Source organism: Platichthys flesus, chromosome 16 (assembly GCF_949316205.1).
Source record: "Platichthys flesus chromosome 16, fPlaFle2.1, whole genome shotgun sequence".
NCBI classification, from domain to species: domain Eukaryota; kingdom Metazoa; phylum Chordata; class Actinopteri; order Pleuronectiformes; family Pleuronectidae; genus Platichthys; species Platichthys flesus.
The window spans coordinates 18,521,944-18,544,596 of NC_084960.1; the positions used below are offsets into that span (position 1 = coordinate 18,521,944).

The 22,653-nt window shown below is 40.0% G+C and overlaps 1 protein-coding gene across 2 annotated transcripts in view; it reads left to right on the forward strand.

Annotated features, from left to right (window-relative positions):
- The window catches only part of LOC133971435 (potassium voltage-gated channel subfamily C member 1-like), a 65,721-nt gene that overhangs the window by 40,292 nt on the left and 2,776 nt on the right, over nt 1-22,653 (forward strand). Inside the window, exon 5 of one of the 2 annotated variants that reach the window (XR_009924378.1) lies at nt 17,198-21,293. The exons of the other annotated variant lie outside the window; for it this stretch is intronic. The gene's annotated coding sequence lies outside the window, so the exon portion shown is untranslated. The remainder of the gene's footprint in view (nt 1-17,197; nt 21,294-22,653) is intronic. 2 annotated transcript variants of the gene reach the window in all.

Below are 22,653 nucleotides of genomic sequence, written 5' to 3' on the forward strand. Positions count from 1 at the left end.
ATTCAATATGTTCCAATTATCAGATGAGAGAAAGCTAGGAAACAGAAAACAAGAAAAGTTGAATCTGACAGGAGGAAATCAGTTTATTAGAGTAGATAGATACATGTACTGTTTTTCTACACCAAAAAAACACCATGAAGCTGAGAAACGCTCCACCCCAAGTGACAACATCAAGATCAGGCAATACATCATAACGCCTCATAACTCACAACCACACACACACACACATCTTTAAATTGTTGCATCTTACACAAACACACACAGGCGTGTGGTAAAATGTGTAAAGGTATATGCAGGTTGCTTGTTATAATAATTTCAAGTGTAGTTCAGCATCATACTGTGAATAGCAGTTGTGCGTGGTAATGGGAGTAGCTTATGCATGGTGTGTGTGTGTGTGTGTGTGTGTGTGTTTGTGTGTTTGGCCCATATAGTACAAAATCCTTATATTATATACACTATACTAAACTATATATACAATATTTTGTATTGCTTATTGTTGTCAGCAACGTTGATTAGTTACTAATTACCGTCATTAGCCTACTTGCTATAATGCTTCATCTCATCACTGCTCATCTGTATGTAGAATAAAGCTCAGTAGGACTTTCTGTCCTATATCCTACAATACTTCCCCTTGTATAATAATATTGTAAACAAATATTACACACACACACACACATATATACTCTTGTACTTTTTTTTTTTTTAAGACACTCATTGCCATAATGCATTCCCTAGCCCATTATCCTAACCTTAACCAACAAAACTAAATGTCTAACCCTAACTCAGACCTAAACCTTATTCCCACCCTAAAACCTTAGTCTTAATACTTTAGCAGGCCATTGAAAAAGTGAGGAATGGTCAAAATGTTCTGACTCTGTATTGTCTATGCTTTAAATGGTCTTCACAAAGTTATAAGTACAAGTACATTTTACATGTCATCTAAATGGTCTGTGTTTAGGGCTATTTATGGCAATACTCTATTCTTGCTGACCACTCAAAACCCTTTACAGTACTGTTTTGCACACAAACACACACTCACACACACACAAACACACTGATTTCACACAGATGCATCTCTCTGCGTCACTTTGTAGTTCTCTCCATACCAGCAAAACAAAACTGCTCATCACCTATAGCTGACTTACCTGTAAAATTGCGGCACATTAAAATACTTGTCAGATGTGCATGCCGAGTACCAGCACATACTTTATTTCCTATTGGTTAGCCTGAGCTCTCACTGCTCAAGACCAGAGTATTCAGGTGGGGAGACAGACACAGCCGAAGCAAAGACCGAGGTTAGTGAACAAGTCACAGAAAACTCAGAGCAGTTGTCAGGCAGTGTGTTTTCATGTGTTTTTGGGGTGTGGCTTTAACAAGAGGGCTGACGGGAGGGAGTGAGATGTATGGGTTGCATATACATTGAAAAGTGTACCTTGCCCTTGATAGCTCTTCCATACCTACCAACCTTAGCTTCAAGTAGCCCTGTATAGGTTACTTGTGTGCTTGTAGAAAATATATTGTTAAAATATTATATCATATAATGAAATAATAATCTACAATAAAAGAGTAAAGCACGGTGAAAACAGTGCTAGTGGACCAAATCTAAACAACAAAACCACTTCCTACAGAAGGAATCATACACATAGACACACACACACACACACATGACTGAACACAATGTGTGACTGCGAATTTGGTTGTGTGACTCAATGCATGCCTCTGTACTGTTCATTAGCCTATTCACATGTGACAGAGATATGCCTACAGTATGTTGTTTCCAGCAGGGAGAACAGTTTTGGTCTGAAGGTTAAAGTTCACAGTGTGGATCCATGTCTGATGCGTGCTGTTGTTGTTGTTGTTGTTGTTATTTTGTTGTTGTGTTACTGTCTCCTTCCCCAGGTTGTGTCAGGTCATGCGTTTGTACGTTGGCTCTTGTTGGTCTGTGTTACACTGTCCATCTGTCTGTCTGTCTGTTTTCTCCATTATTTTCTTCTTTCTGTGTTTGTTTCATGTCTGTTCGTCTGTCGCTCTCCGTGTGTGTCTGTATTTTGTGTGTAGCTGTCTTCCCCTCCTCTTGCTCCTCCTCTTCCTCCTCCTTCTCCTCCTCTCACCCGGTCTCCTCTCACTCTGGTACTCACAGATAGGGGTTTGGGGGATGAGGGCAGGGGGGGTTGGAGGTTTGCCAAACATTCACTGTCACATTTACCTCTTTGAAAGCAGTTTTGGTCAAACTGGGCCAGCGAGGGCTAATTCCCCTCTGCTTTCAACATGATGGTGCTGGATCCTGGTTTGCAGATTTGCAGATCTAAAGTCTAGTAAGTTCTCATGGTACTATTGAGATCAATAAAAAAAAACAAAAAAAAACAGTATATGAACTGGAGCACTTAGGATAGGGAATAAGAGGGAAAGAATAAATGGGGATCTATTTCAAGTTTTTGTTTCGGGATGGGTGCCAGAGTGAAAGTGACTGCTGCACCCTGGTTGGCTCTTTGCCGCACCAGGAGAGTGAGAGCTGGTTGGTTGGTTGGTCAGTTTACCCTTGTCTTCTCCTCTGGAGCTGAGCTCAGGTCAGTTCTTACAGTGCAGCACACAGAGAGCACTGTTTTGTCTCACAGCAGACTCGGCTCCATGGATTACATAATGGGCTCAAGATGATTGGAAAGAGACAGCTTTATGTTCAAATATAATTTCCCAAAAAGTTTTAAATAAAAAGTTCCCATTGTAATTTGAAATGAGCTGAGCTGTGTGGGCCTCTCTGTCAGGCTGGGCTGGAACACTGACGGCTGTAGAAGGGCTTCTAAGAGCTACGTTAGCTATAGAGACACCCAATGGCTTTATTTCAAATACAAAGAGACCAGCAAAAACAGGTTTCTTTGACAGATCAGCTGATAGCAGGCAGGCAAAGACAGACAAGACTCTCACCCCGAAAAGACACACACTCTCATACACACACACAACCTCAGGTAAGTCTAAGATCAACTTCGAAGGGCTATGGTGATGAGTGTAGTGGTGGCAGTGTTGGCTGTGCTGTGATGGCGTCATAGCTTTTCTCTCAAAAACTTTTAAAACAGTAACAAATTAGCTGATCACTTTTTTGAGGTAAAAAAAATCTGTGCTTTATTTATCTTATGCTAGTAATGTTCTTATATTTGCAGTTGTTAAGTCTCTTAGCGAGATAAATAATGCACACCTCAAAAAATGCAGTCACAAATAGTCGCTGGGCTTTTGCTTTAAACGTGCCGCTGGGACTTTCTTCCGATCTATCTGTGGAACCCCTCTTTCCTTCCTCCCTGCCCCTCTCTTGCTGACATTATTACAGAAGTCTCTCTACTCATATGGGATGAATAACAGATCTTAATGTCACTGCTGTCATTAAAATGCAACACTTTCAGCTCTGTGGCTGTGAAGGGCTGGAAGAACGGAAGACTTGAGCATTTTGGAGGCATTTTGAAAGGGCTCGATCCCACTGGAACATTTCTTTTCCCTGCTGTGTAACTTTCTGACTCTTCGCCTGCCTAGTTGGGCAATAGGGCAGGGGCGCAAGAAACCACTTCTGGTTCGTAGAGCCTGAATTAAGACAGAGAAAAATGACAGTGATGTCATAAAAACTGTCTTTACCTCGCCCCTGCCAGAGGGATTGTTGTAGCCTGGTAATGATTTTATTTTCTAAAATTGAATGCTTTGACCTTTTGATGATCCTGGCTCAATATGGGCTCAAATTGGGGTCAAAACCTTTTAAGGTTGTAAAGTGATCACAAATAATTAGACACAAATAATTAAACACAATCCGCCCTGAAGATGTACTGCACCTTTCAGGCAAAATAACTGATTGGACAGCTTTAGCTACAGATTTGAGCTGACATCAGCATATTGTGCTGATTTGTTCATATCACATATAACTATATACTAAATAATCAAAATATTAGTGACCCTATTTTGACCCGATAGCTCGAGGGTGCAAGTCACAGGAGGTCAAATCTATCTATCTATCTATCTATCTATCTATCTATCTATCTATCTATCTATCTATCTATCTATCTATCTATCTATCTATCGATCTATTTATCTATCTATCTATCTATCTATCTATCTATCTATCTATCTATCTATCTATCTATCTATCTATCTATCTATCCATCTATCCATCTATCCATCTATATAGCTATCTGTCTTCTTACCATCCTGGTGTTCAAAATGTGCTCATCTTTTTAAATAGTTTATCATTGTTGGAACTGTCTTTTGGTTTAGTGTGTTATTTTCGATTCTTTCTGCCTATTTTATCAGTCCTAATCATTCAGTCTTACTTTCTCATCCTTTGATCATTTCCCCACCATCCCTCCTCTCTCTCTCTCTCTCTCTCTCTCTCTCTCTCTCTCTCTCTCTCTCTCTTTGCTCTTGCTCTCCTCATTTTCTCCTTATCTCTGCTGTTGCTACGGAAACAGTGGACAGGGGAATTCTGGGACTTGGTGCAGCAAAGCATTTTGGGTCAAGGCTGGGTGTTTGATTGCATTATTGATTCATATCGATACAGTGGGCTGCATTTCACCAACCATCCAGTGAAGCCAAGGGGAAACAAATAGTGATACAAATTAAACCTTTTGTGATGTAAATGATGCCAATGTGCAAAGTACAGGGTCGTAATCGACTTCAGAACACACAAGTCAGTACCAAACAACCATCAGTGGGGATAAAGATAAAGATGTGATCACTGATGCTTGGAAAGCCAAAACAAACCATAACAGCTGTAGATAAACCACTTGTCTACAAAACCAGTAAACCAGGAATCTGGTCTGAGTCTCATATTCATTCATATTAATATTCCACCCTTAATAAGGAGCAGCAAACTATATTTGCCCCCTTAATTGGACAGTGTGAATTTAAATAAGCCACAGTGGCAAAAAAGCCACTGTGGCAAAAAAGTAAGTTACTTTCTAATCTAAATATTTAAAGGACCAGTGTGGTTTTGGGGCATATAGCAGAGATGTATATAAGAACAAACTGACAAGACTTCAGAGCCATAGTTTGGTTTGTGTAATCTGGGCAACTCTAGAAACATGGAACATGGTGGACTCTGTGGAGGAGGGCACAATGCTGATTCCAAGGTAACGAAAACACAATGACTCTTAGTTTCCGATGATCAGACACGATCCTATATTCCATTTCTGCCAAAAGACCCTCCTCAATCATAATCACTGGTTATTTAAGAGGGACTCCGGTCATCATCCTACAGAAACCACAAACCAAGTCTTTGCTTTTTAAAATGAGGAGCATTTTTCTGATCCATCCTTGGTTAATTTAAGGTAAACAATTTTCTTTTGTAAATAAAAGCAGCAATATTGACTGCTGGTAGTTTCTAAAATTTGGGGCTGTGTAAGAGAGGTGACGGGCCGACATTTATTGGACGAACAATTCTGCCCACTGTGTTGAGTGACTGGCCAAGTGTCCAGTGGTTTGAGATCAGCTGGATTTCACTCTACACAAAACTATTTTTTTTAATATGGGTGCACAACACTAAAACTTGTGTTTATGTTCAGTGTAGCTTTTGCAGCAGCACAGAAAATGTAATACCCTTTCTTAATGTAGAAAACCAGACGGACAGAACAAAACAAAAGTTACCATTGAAATGAGAATCCATAGGAATTTCAATACGTTTTCCATATATGAATTAAACACCAAAATTATAACGTGAAAGATGGAAAAATCTAAATCTAAAAATCTAAAACTATTTTATCCACTATTCAAAAAGTACTTTTTTCAGAAGTTGAGTCAGTTGCTTAAATTATCTGGCATTTAGTAACTTAATTTTTCTGTCAGTAAAGTGAATTGCATCACTTCAATTTTGACAATAAGCAGCACCAAAGTCTGAGACAGGCTAGCCCAATAAAATTTACGTTACCAAGACCTAAGGATGTGAATGTCCCGTTAACTTTTACTTTCAGGTGGTTCTCTGTCGTGTTGCTCACAAGGAATTAATTCCTCCTATTGCTAAAGAAATAAAACTGTAATATGATAAGATGATGTTTAGGCTGCCTCCTGAATCATTCCCTGCTCTGCAGTGGAAAGCACAGGTAGCTGCAGTAGTGCAGAACCACTGACAGAGTGCAGTTCCATTCAAACAGCCATCGTTTGGAAATGCTAATCATTGGATTTACTGAGGAGAGTCCGTCATACTGGTGCCAAGCTGAGTTACATGGTCACAATGTGTGAGAACAAGACACACTTTTCCTTGCAATAGAGAACAACATCTGCAACCACTGAGACTGTACAGAACCAAGATGTTGACAGCTATACCCTCAGAATGACTAATACTAATTTACAAACTCCATCATAAGAAAGCTGCAACTAAATAAATATCAGATATTGTAATCAACACTAGTTTTAGATACAATATTTCTCAACCGAGTAGGGCTGGCCCTTCAGTGCAGCCCAAAGAACAGGTATGAGCCCCATTGTCTTTACACATGGTCAGACCCAGGCATTTAATCACAATACCGTCCTGCTGAAGAAACCCTCCACAACATTGTCCTCCCTGCTAAAATGAAGAGGGGAAAACACTGCCTTCTCTCCTTCAAGAAAAAAGAAAACAAAAAACCTGCAGAAAAGTAACAGCAGTGTTGGTGCAGTGCCGCTAGTGCCTCCAAAGGCCAAGACTGCACATTGCACCTTTGTCCTGTGCTTCAGTTTCAAAGGCAGTAGACACTCTGCATTATGATACTGTACACGTCCGTCTCTCTTTTCATTGGGGAACCTAATCAGTGAGTGGGTGGAGGCTGAATAAGGGAATGAAATGTTGCATTAATCACTCCCTGGCTTTGTAGTTCATGCCGTATCTGACTGCTGTCCAGTCTCCCATTGTTTTTTTCCTCCCATAATTCTCATTCTCCCTGTCTTTTCCCCTCTGTCCTCCTTTTACTTGTTCTCAGTAGGAAAAGTATTGATTGTCCTCATTGACAGACATATTCCATTGGCCTGAGCTGACTCCTGAGTCAGTACTTACAGGCTCATTGATGGGAGCAAATATGCTCTATCTTTCTCTCTCTTTCACTCCCTGTCCCTTGATTTCTACCACGAGCATGCAGTTTCATGTTGAGTATACTCTCTCTTGACAGTCTCTTTCTTTCCCATGCACACTGTCTGTATATCCTTCACCTAATTTTGATTTACTCCAGTCAATGATTGATGGCCTTTACGCTTGTGTTTAATCACTATTGGTGGTAAGAATCCCTTGAGGCCTATTGGATTGCACTCGCATTACTTTATTTCCTGAGTGCCACTACAATAGTTGAGCCACAATGGTATCAGGAGGAGAATCATGTTAACCAAGGAAAGTGCAAACCGATCAATTATGTGGATTATGGTCGTGGAGCTGAAACCATTACTTTAAAACCATGTAAGTCAGTAAGAATCTACCAATGAAAAGGGTAACTGAAGAATTGTAAACAAGAATATCATATTTGAAATTATTGCATCAAATACACAATGTTAATGTTCAGGGTAAATTACTATAAGGTTTTGTAAAGGCTGACAAACTATGCATTAGTATTATATATGATGACAACACAGCGGTAATGCAGGATATTCCACACAATTTATCACATGAGGACACATTATGTTTCTCACATTTTCTTCACATTGGGAGGACATTGATGAAGAAAAAAAAACAAAATTGAATCCACTAGGTATATAATCTTTATTTGGATCTGAAACAAATCCGCCACAGATCCACGGAATAATAAAAACTAGTTTTAACAACCTCAGAAATATTTTTTTCATTCCGATTTACACATAATTGTCAGAGTAATCAAAGAATAAACGTTATATAACGTGAGTAATATATTATTTCTAACTGAAAAATACTGCAAATAGAACAACACAAACAAACAAGCCAACATATACTGCTGGACAAGAAACAACAATGATAGTTTATATATTTTATATATATATTATATAAACATGCTCTGGTGGTCAACCATTCATCAGGGATACTGGAGAATTATCAACAATCTCATAGTAATCTATATATTAATGATGGAGTTTTCATTTGTGTATAATCCCCTTAAACTAAAAAATCATTGTGTTTTTGTTAATTAGAATGAGCACTTAATATTTACATAGGGAGAATCTCCTCTGCAACAGAGTCTACCATGTTTCTACGATAGCTCAGAGCAACAAAACAAACGCTGGCTCTAGAAAGGGTCTTATATGTTTTTATGTTCACTTGAACACTTCGAAGGGTGGGTGAGTAGAGGGGTGTACTTTTGCAATCTGTATCTTTGACAAAAGAGAGCACTTAAGCAAAATGATCAGATATTAATATTGCAGTACCGAACAAACACCTTCTATTAACCTGCTACTTTGTAGATCTGTCTCTCTGTATGTGGAATAGCCTACATATCTCGATAACCATTCATCCACATAACACTTGTGATTGTCTTGTGTGTAAAGTTATGGGCCTCAGGAAGTGCAGTGTCAAATTTGGTGTGATTTGGACATGTTCAACCTTAATAATATTTAAATAAACAGGGGAACATGTGTTGAAAATTAATTTGTGTTGCAGACTCATGGCAGCAACTGTCATAGATTCATTGCCTCTAGCAATTTGTCTAATAGCACTGCATTTGTTTTGTTACTGCAATGCTTTACATCAAGCTGAATTCTAGAACATAATCCGGTTGATCATATGCAAAATGTCTTTATGGCAGATAAACCTGGTAGGATGAACACAGTTTTTTTAATCTTCACTCTACACCATAGATCTGTTTCACATCACATCTTCTCTTTCATTTGTTGTCCCCTCCTATACTTCTTATATGTCACTTCTTTGCCATGTTTTTTGTTCAGTCAAATATTGTATATTATTATATTTCCCTAAAGAAACAAAAGCTTCATGATTCCACCATTCATGATTTTTTTCCTCATTTACAGCCTCAGTCATCATTCTAGATGTTCTGCATGAGCATCTTTCTCTGCATGACCTTAGAGTGTCAATTTGTATGTGTTCATCTGTGGTGTTAAAACTTTTAAATGTGTCTGTGCTCATGTAACATATCAATGATAATATTTTCCTTTTCTTTTCTACATCCTACTCCTGTGTGCATGTGTGTCTTTTCTGTATTTCTGTCATAGTAACTCAGCTCTGAACGAGCTGTGTCATATTAAAACATACATACATGTTAAATAAATGTTGTATGTACTTTTTAACCAGCAGTTTAATGTGTTGATAATGCCATACAGTCATATTCCATTTCTATATGTTTACATTGTATGCAATTATTACTCCTTCACAATCTCAAATTCACATGTGGTTTCAAAAATATAATGAGACAGGCTTGTGTTTATAAAAAGCTTTTCACATAGCTGAATCCTAGCTTGCTATGAACAGAAACACATGCTGTTATAGTTATTGCATGCAGATTGTTGTTGGGATGATATTTGCCCCTTTTGTTGCCTTTGTGTTTTCTCCTCACCCCCAGACCATTTCCCTCTGTCCCCACGATCCTCCCTTTTCCCAGCTCCTGCCTCGGCCTCCCTTCACTCCTCGTTCTACATCTGCCCTGTTGTTATTTAAATTTCTCTCTCCTACCTTTCCCTGCAGACATTTCATTCATCAAGTTTAATTATGAATAAAACTCTAAACAATAACTCATTATAAATATCAGTTGTATCAACGTCTGTGTGTCATCAACAACTGCTTCCTCATATCAAGTAAAAAATATGTACATAACAGAAAGCTTTTGTCTTTCGGCATCACATGAGATGATTTAAAACATATGCTATTGGTCAGTTTCCTGGGCCGCAAATCCGATGCCGGAAAGGCTAGAAACTTGCACCGGTTAAAATATGAATGCTCTGTCAAAATGTGACAATATAGGATAGGATAGCTTCTGGTTCCAGACTTGGGCAGGGGTCCACCTATTATCGACCTCTGCCATACAGCAAACAGACTAATTCTAGTCATTTTGTACATTAAAGGCCCATTCCAATTTAGCTAGTATTATACACAGTAATATACTTCCTCCCTGTGCAGACGTCCTTGTGTTGTGACAAACAATTACATCTTTTCATTTTCATTATTCCCCTACTGTTTTGTTCCTTCTTGCTTTTCTCATTTTCTTCTTCCCTTGATCCTCTCACCTTTCCCTTTACCCCTGCCTTTATGTCTCTGCATCTCATTCTAACACTGGTGTATCCATCCCCATCCTCAGGGTATCCTCCTCAGTCTCTCCCCCTACGTTGTGTTACTAAAGTCTGACTGACTGGAGGTATGTACATCAAGTGTCAATCAGAGCCCCATGCTGCTACACTGTGAGCACCCGCTAAGCTTCTCGCTTTGGCTTAAAAAATCTGAAAATTAGAAAATCAGAAATCAGAGTTTTAACTTTTAAAACATTAAACTTTTCTTGGCCTTAAAATAATCTGATTGTTTGAGTTAAACTAGAATAGGCAGAGTAGAAGTGAGTTATGACTGGTAAAGTCGTTAAGGCCCATGGCAGCCATGAGCTATCAATTTAGCTTATCTCAATAGCTACAGCTTGCAGGCCTAGTTTGAAAATGTGTCAAACAGCACTCTAAACCTAGCTAAGTGGGATTACGGTTTGATTGCACTGAAGAAATCCTAGGTAATTCCTGCATGAAGGTTTACCAGCAGCTCCTGGCAGGTGTATTTCCTCCCCCGTGCCAAGCAAACACATCCTCAAGAGATTTCTATTACCCTTGCAAGTCCAATTCCTGTTGGGACTGCAAACGAACCGATTGTGTCTCTAACAAAGTCGTTTTGTGGTACAATTTAGCGAAATGTGTATCTATAACCTTCCATTCAGCAGTTTTGAAACATTTTACCAAAGTACGCTAATGAGGAAAATGTACTTTACTTGATTTTTCAATGTATGCTACTTTATTGTAGCTACATAGCTGACAACCTTTACAAAAATAAAGGGTCTGGATTGGGTGGCACCAGCTAATACATTTCTCAGGAGAGTGTGTTAATGCCTAGCACAGAAAATGTTTGAGGCCACTGGGTCAATGAGGACATTTCATCGGTTGAAGCAACACTACAGTACAACATGAAATGGCTTCAGAGGCTGTGAGCATGGCAACAGGCACATAAAGGAGCAGATCCTAGTGGAAGCTGCCTCATGCTGCACCTGCCGCAGAGCAAACTGCAGAGAGCCACTCATTATGGATGCTGCGCACCTTTCAGCTCGACTTTGTATTGTGAGAGCTGCACCAGTAGAAGTCACCGCATTTAAACCTTCAAAGAACCGAGACATGTACTTGCAGTATCTTTTTGTTTATGTTCCTGATGCTCATGAATAGAATCATATTCACACGAACTCTGATTAAAGCATTCCTGCCCAGGGATTACCCGTCGCTATAAAGTGCTGCTGTATGTTAGACAGTGTATGTTATTGATTCCAATCCATCATCTACCACTACTGTGTGTGTGTGTGTGTGTGTGTGTGCGTGTGTTTGTGGGTGCGTGTGTGTGTGTGTGCATGCATGTATTTGCATGTGCTATGATTATGTCGCTCTAAAATTAATGGCCAATGTCTTTCTGTAAACTACAGCTTCGTATGAGCGTAGATGTGTGTGTCTGTGTGTGTGTTTGTGTCTTTGCGTGTTTGTGTGTGTATGTGTCTGTGTCTGTGTTTACTGTGTACCAGCACATATTCTGCTCTGTTTAAGTAGCTGTGTTTGCAATGTCAAGTCCTGTAACCACAAGAATAAATCAGCAGCACTGCGGCTCTTAGCTGATTGGGACAGGGACACACGCACACACACATATATACACTCAAATCCCTGTATTACTGCATTGATGGGGACCAACCATTGACATCATAGTCCCCGGTTTTCAGTCCCCCATGAAAATAGTAATACAAGCCACAATCACACAGACACACACACACACACACACCCCACACACACTTAATGTTTTCAATAGGTCCTGAGAACATTGTGACCCAGATCTGTCACTGTGGTATCCTATACCCAGAATGCCTCTTGAGGTTTAAGCAGCGTCTCATTGGCCTATTCTTAATGGCCGAGTCAGCTTAATCTAGCACCACAGACCAGCATAACATATATACACAGTGGTGTCAAAAGTCTCAGACCATGTTACCATTCACTTGAATGAAATACTGGCAAGTGCTAAAAATGCCTCTGAAATTCCTTTTGTAAAGAATGATTTATGGCATTCTTAGGGAAAGTTGTGTTTTTTTACATCCCTACTTCGCTTGGATCAGGGGCTCTGGGAAGAAATGTATGTAATGGAAATACGCCTTGAAGTTTTGTAACCCACTGAAAAAAATGATTACCTAACTTAAATCCACTTTCAAATGTTTTTTTGTCACTGATTGTCCAAGGGATACTTAGCTCTTCCATTTTAAATCCTCCAGTGAGCTAGAGAAGAGGCTCTGGGGATGTACATGGCTGCCCTCAGAAATAAAATGCTTACATTATTTGGATTCATCACAGAAAGCAGAAGAGTCATTTCTTTCATGGACCAAAATGGAATATTTTTTCAAAGCCCTGTTACACCAAATTATCTAATAATGAAGAGCCATTATTTTCTCAAAATAAAACTCTACCCCATTAATACATCTAAATTCATAAAAATTATAATCTGCATGCTAGCATTCTTGCTTTACATATATTAGCATGCTAAGGTGTGGCCAAATACAGTAGCAGCTGGAAGGGCTGTCGACCTCGAAACTTAAGTTTGACCTAAATGAAGACAAACACATACTTGACCCAGACCTCGGAGAGGGTTCAGTCTGTCTATCTGTCTGCCTGTCTATCTGTCTGCCTGTCTAACTTCCTTTGTAACAGCAGCCAACTGTTCCTATTGGAAGATTGGCTAAAACACCTGGGGCTGGTTTCGCCCCCTGCTCTTATGCCTGCAAGTCCAACCTCATAGTTACACCAGTTGCACCATCAAGGCTTAAATCTTCTTCTTTTCAAAACATAAACATTAGTCTGGTCAGGTACAGGTAATAAGTCAAAAGTTAGGTCCCATATACAAAGACAAAGTTGTGAAGTACGAAAATCCTCTGCAAACAGCTGTTTGTGGCTTTCAGCACCCCCCCCCCCCCCCTCACTTCTTGACTTTCCCTTTTTCTGCAAAAAAGCTTTATTATAATTTCTAAAGCTAGCAGGCTGAGAAACCGAATTCCTCATCTTCTGTCTATACTACATCTCCTTTGCTCTCGTTTCTGTATTTGTGGACATGTACACACAACATACAGTGCAGTCAGAGTTTGTGTGAGTGAGTGTCTGTATGCGTATTTGTGTGCTTGTGTGTATGTGGATGTATAAGTTTCGGCTATACGCAAATTTGCATATAAGGCGGGGGCAAAATAAATGTAATATTGATTAATGAGCTACTTTTACAAAAAATAACAGAAGCAGCTGTTTTAAAATTTAAAAAGACGTTCTCATGACATTTGATTGTCAGCGATTACTCTAATGTTGTCAGTCACATGGATCCTTATCTGTCAGCTAAAAAGCGTTGCTCACATGAACACACATCACTAAGACCAGGCATAGTTGAGACTAGCCTTTTTGTTTTGGTACAACCGATGCTAAGTTCTAAAGACTGGTGTTAACAAAGACTGACTTTGCAGTTAAGTACAGTCAGTCTTAGTAAAGACCAGTTGGTGAAACTAGCCCCGGGGCTCTGAGAACTAAACATTGAAGTTTTTTAAGATTAGGGTGTTAACATGTAGGATTGTGTTCATTTTCTACTGCTCAGCTCCAGATGATTTACCCACCTGAGCTAATCTGAGTTTCCCAAAAATGTCATAGAAATATCAAGTCTGTCTGTGTCTGTCATTTCTGATCAAAATCTGGCACAGAAAATTTTATTTTGGGAATCCCAGAGCAGGTAGTCCAGTGGATGTACATGTAAAAACATTTAATGGATGAAAGTTTGTGTACATACACTGGACGAGGTCACCCTCCCTCCCTTACACAGTTCATGTTGGTGCTCCAGAGCACCACATCTAGATGTCTATGGGATATTGTGGCAACTGATAGCTGATTTTTGTAACCCATATTCCTGTTTTGTCCTGTCTCTGTCTGTCTGTCCATCTGTTTGTCCCTCTGTCCATCTATCTGTCTGTCTTTTTCCAACTTCCTCCTTCGGTCTGATACATTTTACTTGGTTTGGGCTGGTTTTCTTTTGAATGATCAAACTTTTTTCAACTTTGTTTCATTTACAAATGCTTGTAACTGTAACAAATGGTTTATATTTGCTATTTATGATGTGCAATGCTGTCATAATATACCATATACTAATATGTCATGACTATATTATCTGTCATGAACATTTGTATTTCCATCCCATGACACACAACTTCTTACAAAATCATGAAAACTTTTTCTTTGCTCTTTAATACTGTGAATGACCTTTCATAAACCCGCTCTGACCTTTGCCCTTTGACCTGTGCATGTCCTCTCCATGTAGCTACGGGTTATGAGAAGTCACGCAGCCTCAATAACATATCTGGGATGACGGGCGCCCCACTGCGCCTCACCCCAATCACCAACTCCACCTTTGAGCCCTTCGAGCAGCCTGGCCTCAGGCGATGCCATTCCCCCATACCCTCCATCTTGTAGCAGAACCAACAGAGAAACACAATCAGCAAAATGTCAACAACAACAACAGCAACAGTACTTTTTTTTCTGCGGAACATGAAAGAAACAAAATCAACATGGAAGAAATGTCTCATGGACATTTGATTCATCCCAGCTGTTCATTCATTTTCATAACTCATCTTTACTTCTTGATAGAACACTGAATTAGACTTTATTAATCAGATGATCCTATTCTAAAATCACAAAAAAGCTAAACACTAAAAAAGCTAAAAGCTGAGATAGATGCTTAAGCAGATGTAATATAAAATACACACACACACTAACACACCTGCCTTACTAACAGGGATAGAGTCTAGGTTCGTTTAGACTAATGTGATAGTTGAGTTAGTTTATCTCTAGCTTTCCCTGTGCTATTTCTTGCCTGTATCTCGACTGCACTCGCACTTAAATGCTTTAACGCTGATACTTAGGAGTAGCTATGAATAAGACACAGCATGCACGTTGTAACTCATGAGAGGCTCCAGAATAAGAAAATCACTACACCTAGAAAATAATGGAATCGAACAAGTTTTGTACTCTTAAAAATCTAAAGCATATCCATGACAAGGGTATACCCCAAACTGTAGCACCTCTGCACCTTTGAAAAAAATGTAGGATATATATGTTCAGTTTCCTGTGTTACCTATAGATGAAATACAACTTCTCCTACATATACCTGTGCAAACATCAGTGCACACAGATGCATACTTTATTATCTGAATGTCTCCTCAGTACAGAAAAAGAGGGGAGAGGGACCTCTGTGACATTTTTACATCGCCTCCACAACCAGCTTATGAAATTAGGGATGTCCCCTCCTTCTCCTTCTTCTCCTCCTTCTCCTCCTTCCTCCTCAGGCTTCCCACTATGCACACACCCTCACAACACTCACAGGATGTACTGTATGAAGACTTTTATAGAATGGACAGCAGGGGAGCGAATGTTAAGATGGGTGGGGACGTTATCAGGATGGGATGCAGGTCATGTAACAGTGATTCCCAATCTGGTCCCTCGAGTAAACAAAATGCAAGTGTCACATTATCATAATTAGGTCAAAGATATTACATATATGTTTTGTTTAATTGTTTTTTATCTGTTTTATTTTCAGAATTGTTATAAAATCTCCTTCTTAATTTCAGAAAATAAATCTTCCTCTTTGGGGAAGGGGAGATGGCAGTGGCATGAGAATCAGGCTAATATCCATGTAGCTGATCATATGTCATACCACATCGTAACATATATGTTTACATTTTTAGTAAATATTACATTATTTGCAGAAAATCTGCCACGGAAAATGTGACTTGATGCATCGTGTTTCCATCTATTGCTGCGATGTGATTAATCGATTAAACTTTAAGGGTCCACAAGCCAAAAAAAGGTTGGGAATCACCAACACTGCAGAGTGTGCACGTGAAGTTTATTGTATGAAAAAGGAATGCAAAATTAGCTATAGGAACATGTAAAAAAACTTAAGGTTAATACATATATTCAACTTTTACCTTTAGCCTCACCAAGACCTCCAGTTTAGATTCTGTCATGGAAAGTGGAGCTGTGGGACCTGATCTGATATGATACACCACGTCACTACGCACCTTCTGTCCACGCACTCTCGCCTGAGCCCTCAGCTAAAGGCTGAGCTGCAAAGCTCGAGGAAAGGGACGACCACTTCTTGTTTCTTTGCGTTGTTTTCGTTTCGTCTTGAGCTACATGTTCAAAGGAACTGTACAAAGAAGACGGCGTATCTGCTCTCCTTCTGAGAGTCAGCGGGGAAGATTAAGCCAACTCTCACGGCCGTGTGTTAAACTAAGAGCTGGACTCAGGATGTGGCTTTGCTCACTTAGTGATGAACCTGGAAGCAGGACGAAACTGATATCTGTCCAAAATAATTAAAGCTGGCTAATTCTCATTATTGAGACTTAAGGGGGCCTTAACGAGCTAAAGTGTGTGCACTACCTGGACTGAAGGTACCATCAAACCCTTGAGCAAAAATAGGTCAAGGTGTAACTGTGTTACTCACTTTAAAAACACAAAGTGTCTTTTTTATTTCTTTTTGTGTATAAATCAAATGAAACTTAAATTAGAACGTTTAAAATGAGTTTTAGTTGGAAGGGCCCTGGTCCGTGTTTCTCCCTGCTACCAGTCTATTTTAAGCTTGGCTAATCACATCCTGAATCCAGCTCCGTACTTGACAGACAGTAACAAGGTCAATGTTCATCTTTTCACACCATTCTTAGAAAGACAGCGTGTTAGCATAAAAGCTATTCAATTCAGGTGGCGTGGCAAGTGATTATGTGGAAAGGTTTCAGACATTGCAGCTCAGCCTGAGTGTGAGGAGCAAGGTTTTCCTCAGGTCTGAGTTCATCCCTCCACCATCACCACCACCGCCGCCACCAACAGCGTTACTACTTGCACTGACACCAGTGTGACTCAGCAGCCAGTGGCAATATTTTTAGTTTTATCCTTTTGGCTTCTCTTTCTTTCCCTCTTTTTGCCCCGTCCTGATCCTCCGCCCCCCTCCCCCCTACCTCCTCTGTCCGTCCATCTCTTCTTTGTTTTCGGTGGTCAGTAGGAGGCACCGTGAACGGCTACTGGAGCGACAGCCCGTGGTAAAAGACGAGCGGATGACAAAGGCCACATGGGAAGAAGAGCGAGAACATGACATCAGACACAGCATGCAAACATAGAAATATGCAATGTAGATAAGTGGGACAGCACCGGTCGGTTCTGTGCTCGGATATAATGTATCTGTGGCATATGTGAAGAGTGTGATACGGATATTTGTGTTATGTATGTGTGTGTCTGTGTGCCCAGACCTCCATCTACCTCTGTACTAAGATGCACAAATGTCAACTTGAAAAAATGCATCCTTTTTCTTTGCTTCTCCAAAAAGAAATCATTGTTTCAGTTTAGTTTTGATATTGATTATGAACAGTTATCATTCTGCCAATCAATTTTTTGTTGATCTGATTTTGAATGTTGACCTTTTTGTTTCAAACTAGAGTTTCCTGATGTTACTGAAATGTGTATGACTTCAGAACAATGTCAGACTTTGTCATTGTTGTGTAGACAGTGATTTCATGTCTGCTGGTTAAGTTTCATGTATGTTTAAATCCCTTGTCGCTCTCACCTTCTTTCTCTCCCACGTAAAACTAACAGAGGGCCTTCAGCCGGCAGAGCATCTTGGATGTGATTTGCATGAGAATATCCTTGGAGAGGAACCACTTCAAGTTGCAGAGAAAGTTTGTCTCTTGGATCCGACCCCCCAAAAAAATAAGTTTTGAAATTTAGCAATGGATTCCTTTTCAGAGGAATGTTTTCGTGCTCTTATTAATCTTCTTGCTGTTTCTTTTTTACTTTCAAAGCTGGGAATGCCGGAAGGTGAGAGCAACAAATGTGGAGATAATTGTATATTTGAGGATTAAGTTTGGCATTTTGAGAAGTACATTTATTCAGTTTCTTGCCAAGAGTGTGTGGGAAAAAAGTCGATATCAGTTTTATGTCACGCTAAATTTGGAGCTGTAGCCTGAAAGTGATTAGCCTAGCTTAAATTTAGGACTCGAAGCAGGGGGAATAGCTAACCTGGCTTTGTCCCATAGCAAAACCATTAAACTGACACGGGGGAGTCACAGCACCTGTTGCTGTTCAACCACGAGCTGGTTTCACAGTTTTTATTAGTGTACAGATTAATAAGATACATTGTCTGCAGTGTTGGAATTTAGATGCTTCATCTTGGGCTTACGTTAGGTGACCCCATTGAAAATACTGCTTTGAGTTTAATGCTAACCTAATTTAATTTATCACCACCTGGCTATAGCTCTGAATTCTTCCAATTTCTACTCTCACTGTCAGTGAGAGAGAGTTTTCCCAGGCTATACCGTGAACCGCAAGAGTCCCTGATTTGGGGCCATGCAGGGCTTCCTGTTTCCTGTTTAGCCTCGTGCTCGAGCAGAGCATCACTTTCCGTTTTGCTTCAGAAGTGCAAAGTGCAAATGAGTGATTTTGAAGTTTAAATATACTAGAAGTTCCACATCAGTTTCTTAGTAAAATAATATCATTTCAACCACCCCATCATATTAGACATGCACAACAGGCACACACAGACACATACACCTGCACACATTCATACATAGCTAAAAACACCCCCCTCCCCCGAGCTTTTTGATCTAAATCATTTCTCACCATCTCACCCTCTCCGTATCTCCCTTTCCTTCCCAATGTGCTTTTGTTGTGAGTCACTTTCCTTGCTGATTGGTTGCTTTTGTGATGATGATGTACATATGTAAAGTTTGCGTTGTAGATGAATATGCATGGGTTTCCAACGCAAGCAATAAGGATACTGATATGGCTAGTAATGTGAGGAGGTTTGATAGAACTTAAGTCTCAAGTTTAATGAATGTGTATATAACATTTAGATTACTAAGGGTGTGTGTGGATGTATGCGTTTCGAAGCATACATATGCACTAACAAAGCATGCAGGACAAAAAAATCATCTCTTTGGATGCAAGAAGAGGTGGGATTGGCCAACATTATGCATGCCAAAATGCTATGATGCTATTGGTCGGAGCAGACCAAGTTAGGTACTGTAACAAGGCCGGGTGGGGTGGGAAAGTTTATTTTTGCAGGATGGGAAGGGGTTATATTTCTGATAGGTCTTGTATAGCTGCTTTCTTATCGATCTTGAGAGACTTATAGAGAAACATATTAACAATCGTAGCTTTTGATTTAATTTCTTTTCTTTTTTTGCTTCTCTATTCACAGAGAACTGTTCTGAAAGCCCTGCGCTTGTCAGATATATGCAAAAAGAAACAGTAACTGTGAACTAATGCTAACAAATGAAAAAAACAAACAAATCCAGCTTCTTCCATCACTGTCTCAACTCCTCTACTTCTCCTTCTCCTTCCGATTCTTCTTCTTCTTCCTTTTTTTCTTTGAGAAGAAAGACTCTTCTCCACCCAAGAGATCCCCCTCCATTACTTTCATTCACCTGCGACTTCATTCTCTGCTCATGACACATTTCCATCGGTCCTGTCAAATGAACTGCAAGGAGCTTAAAAGGATATCTCTGCTGTACGAGAATCCAACAATTCAATGCAACCTCCCCCGAGGGATGAGAGTCCATCCCAGTTTAACCTGACCCTAGTAGTACTCCCACAGGGGGCACAAAACCCTATTACTTTGAATATCGGAATACTGGGTTGTGTAACATTTTCCCTGTAAACAACTTATCGAACAATTTTTAATTGTCATTATAATCCTGTTTGGAACGTTTCACGATGTTAAAGTGAGTCCCAGGAAGAGAGAGTACTTACTGCTCAATACTTTTCTATACTAAACATGGAACCCCTCCATGAAAACAGTAATTCAGTCCAACATTCGGCTTCAGGCTTCTCTATCAGTCATGTATTCTCAGACCTCAGCCCCATAATCACACGCTGTGGCTGTGGTGATTGCTGGTGATTGCTAACCCTAACCCTCATGAACTTATTTCCTAGGTAGCAGCCAATTATGCTTTTAGAAACACCTTTAAATTAAGATTGACCTGACCCTCCCATTAAAACTACAACCACCTATAGTGCAACACTGGGAACACATGTTACACCAGTACGCTCCATTCAATTTGATTGGTTGTGAAAAAAGGTAAGATAAAGCTTTCTGAAGGCCTAATTGATCAGGGTTTCTGGGCTATGTCTACTAGTATTGGATGATATTAAAATTAGGTGGCTGAACCATTTTTGTGAGGTTGGTGATCAATATGACTCCAGTTAAGCTATGATGACATCGCTCTTTAAAATGGTTGAGAACGTACACTATTCCACAGCAAGCTTTTCTACTATGTGCAGAGGGTCAGGCTTTAAATCTCTCACCTCCCAAAATGTCTCAGACCAGTTAGACGCTTCAAAAATATAAGATGCACAAAATGGATTGCCCCCACAAGGCCTTTGACGAGGTTGCACTGAATTCCCAAAGTTCCACACTGCAGAGGTACCCTACACATGTTACATTCTGGGGAATTTCTTTTATAATTAAAAATACTGCTAGTTCTCAAATGTTGCCCCTTGTTGCCAAAGTTTGTCTCCCTTCCATCCATTCACAACTCAGGTATCTCTTTCTCAATCTCTCCCTTTGTGCCCCAGTGTTCATGTTCAGCCACGTTTCCTCAGAGATATACTGTACGTAGATCTTCCCTCTCTTGTCTGTGCCTACCATGTGCTCTGTTTTGTGCCCATTCCCCTTCAGCTGTACTATATTGCTTTCTTTGTCCAAATGTGCTTCCTGTCTCCCCCTTGTGTCGTCCAGTCGTCTTTTCACCCGTTCTCAATATCTGCGTCCCTATTTCTGTGAAACTGTATCCCTGCAACACGCAGAGAGGAATTGAAACATCTTTGCCCCTGGTAAAAAAAAATATGAATACACTGGCATAACTGGATTTCACCAGGAAGAGAGATAGGAATGGACTTTAAAAGATTGTTGTAGATTGGGAGGAGGGGAAAAAAGAATGTGCTATAAACGTGATGTGTTCTGAGTGGACTGTCAGCCAAGCAGCGTCAGAGGGAGGAGATGGAGGAGGAAAAGTTTGGGGAAGACAGAAAAGTTTGGTGATGGTGATGATGATGAGGAGGAGGAGGAGGAAGAAAGAAAGAAGCAAAAATCACTTCTCCATGTAAGAATGTGTACCTCACTGTTGTTCCTGTGCACCTGTGTTTGCTTCTTGTGCTGTCTTCCCTCACCTGTGTGTGGTTCCTGTGTTCTCGTGACATTTTGTTTTATGTTCTGTGTTTTTCGTGTCGTGTGCTGCACTCTATTTCCTTACCTTTTTTCTTTTTCTTTCATGTAGACTTTGTGTATACCACACCTGGGTCAAACAGCCTCCACAAACACTTTCTCGGGCTTGTTTTATCCCACACAGGTGCAGGGCAACTGAAGTTTGTCACACTGCACCAGAATGAAATTAAGTAGAAAATCAGCTGGCCTTACGCAGCAAACCTTGCCTGTCTGACTGTCAAAGTGGGATGAAACAAAGAGCTAAAAATGTTTGTTATTTGGCCAAGGTCTGGTCTGTACATTAGAAGGACACACCAACTGAGATGTTTAGGTCTCAGCTCTTTGTCTGGATTTGAGCCCAGTTCTGGTTGGCTGCAGTCCTCTGGTTTGAACTTTGACCTCCGACATCTCTTTGATTTCCCTGCCTTTGACCTCGATGTCTCTTGGTCTCATCAGCTTTTCAATTACCATCCAAAACCATTCAAAACCATTCATCATATCAGAGGACTGAGCAGCCCCCCGAGGACTTCTGCTGTCTGTGAGTGTGTGATTGTGTCGACAGAGAGAAATTAGTTAGTGTGTGTCATATTCAGGCTCTGTGTCTTCTTGGTGTGTTTGCATGTCGATTGAGCTGGGCGAGCCTTTTAGTGATGTCTTTTTCCTTTTTTTTAGTGGTGTAGTTGGTTTACCATTCCCTTGCCTTGGTGTACAGTATGTTGTTGCTGCAGTTTCCACTACACTGGAAACTACCAATTAGATCTGTAACACTCAGTCTGCCATTGTGAAAGTCTTTTAATATCTCCGGCCTCAGATGACTTTGAATTATTAAAGAAAGAAGGCTTTCTATAATGGCTAATGCGACGCATCACACTTACCGTATATCCAAGGAATCTCACTGCCTGTCTGCCAACAGCATCTTTGGGTTTAAATGGGCCATTGTCATAGTAATAGAGAAACCAGTGCTAAACCTTCTCTGTATTAATAGTTTATTATACTCAGAAAGGGGAAAACAAGGAATACCCTGACATTTCCTTTTAAGAACTGAAACATTTTGATAAATATTTTTTATTCACATTGTTTGACCTCTTATTTACAAAATTATTTGTGAATAAAATAAGCAAACAAAATTGGAACCTGAAAACAAAATTGCAGGAGGTGTGAGTCGTGTCTTCAGGCTTCTTCAAAACAACAGAGACTAAGATGGAACAAAAAGGATCCGGAAAAGTTTGGGTCACAAAAAACATAGTGAGGAGGTTTAT